We start from the raw sequence: 2,033 nt of genomic DNA on the forward strand, positions 1-2,033 counted from the left end.
TCAATCAGATCCCCTCTCATCCTTCTAAACTCAAGTGTGTACAAGCCCAGTTGCTCTAATCTTTCAACATATGATCGTCCCGCTATTCTGGGAATTGACTTTGTGAACGTATGCTGCACTCCCTCAATAGCCAGAATGTCTTTCTTCAAATTTGGAGACCAAAACTGCACATAATACTCCAGGTGCGGTCTCACCAGGGCCCTGTAGAGCTGCAGAAGGACCTCTTTGCTCTTGTACTCAATTCCTCTTGTTATGAAGGCCAGCATGCCATTAGCTTTCTTCATTGCCTGCTGTACCTGCATGTTGCTTTCATTGACTGATGTAGAAGAACACCTAGATCTCATTGTGCTTCTCCTTTACTTAACTTGACTACATTTAGATAGTAATTTGCCTTCCTGTTCTTGCCACCAAAGTGGATAACCACACATTTATCCACATTAACCTGCACCTGCCATCCATCCATCCACTCACCTAGTCTGTTCAAGTCACTTTGTATTCTTATAACATCCTCCTTACATTTCACCCTACCACCCAGCTTTGTGTCATCAGCAAATTTGCTAATATTACTTTTAATACCTTCATCTATACCATTAATGTAATTGTAAACAGCTGTAGTCCCAGCACCGAACCTTGCGGTACTCAACTGGTCACCGCCTGCCATTCCAAAAGGGACCCGTTTATCACTACACTTTGCTTCCTGTCAGCCAGCCAATTTTCAATCTAAGTCAGTATTATGCCCCCAATTCCATATGCCCTAAGTTTGCTCACTAATCTCCCATGTGGGACTTTATCAAAGGCTTTCTGAAAGTCCAGGTACACTACATCCACTGGCTCTCCCATGTCTATCTTCATGGTTACATCCTCAAAAAATTCCAGAAGATTAGTCAAGCACGATTTCTCCTTCATGCTGACTCTGATCTATCCTTATCTGCTATCCAAATGAGTCGTAATTTCACCTTTTATAATTGATTCCAGCATCTTTCCCAACACTGATGTCAGGCTAACTGGTCTATAATTCCCTGTTTTCTCTCTCCTTCCTTTCTTAAAAAGTGGGACTACATTAGCCACACTCCAATCCACAGGAACTGATCCTGAATCTATAGAACATTGGAAAATGATTGCCAATGCATCCATAATTTCTAGAGCCACCTCCTTAAGTACCCTGGGATGCAGACCATGCAGACCGGGGACTTATCAGCCTTCAGACCTAACAGTCTATCCAACACCATTTCCTGCCTAATATAAATTCCCTTCATGTCATCCATTACCCTAGGTCCTTCAGCCACTATAACATCTGGGAGATTGCTTGTGTGTTCCCCAGTGAAGACAGATCCAAAGGACCTATTCAACTCTTCTGCCATTACCTTGCTCCCCATAATAAATTCACCCATTTCTGTCTTCAAGTTTTAACCATTTTATTTTCTATTCACATACCTAAAAAAACTTTTACTGTCCTCCTTTATATTTTTGGCCAGTTTGCCTACGGACCTCATTTTTAATACCTTCATCTATATCATTAATGTATATTGTAAACAGCTGTAGTCCCAGCACTGAACCTTGCGGTACTCGACTGGTCACCGCCTGCCATTCCAAAAGGGACCCGTTTATCACTACACTTTGCTTCCTGTCAGCCAGCCAATTTTTTATCTAAGTCAGTATTATGCCCCCAATGCCATGTGCCCTAATTTTGCTCACTACTCTCCTATGTGGGACTTTATCAAAGGCTTTCTCTTCCTCAAGCTCATCCACCTTATTTCTTATGCTTCATGCATTCATATATAATATTTTTAATTTGTTACACCCCTCACCCTTCCTATCAATCCCTATTTCACTTGACCATACCGTATGATCCCTTCTTGAGTTTTCTGCTCCGTTGATTCTGTTGTCTTTCTTAACTTCTCTTATTCTCACTTTCCCTTTAACTTCCATCTTGAATTTCCAATTTGCCCCCTCCCGCCTGCCAGAATACTGGTCCCCCACCTATTAAGGTGCAGCCCATCCCTCTTGATAATTTATCCTTACAGCAAAACATA

Source organism: Chiloscyllium plagiosum, unplaced genomic scaffold (assembly GCF_037043375.1).
Source record: "Chiloscyllium plagiosum isolate Xiang-an unplaced genomic scaffold, Cpla_swu_hap1 HiC_scaffold_29, whole genome shotgun sequence".
Lineage (NCBI taxonomy): Eukaryota > Metazoa > Chordata > Chondrichthyes > Orectolobiformes > Hemiscylliidae > Chiloscyllium > Chiloscyllium plagiosum.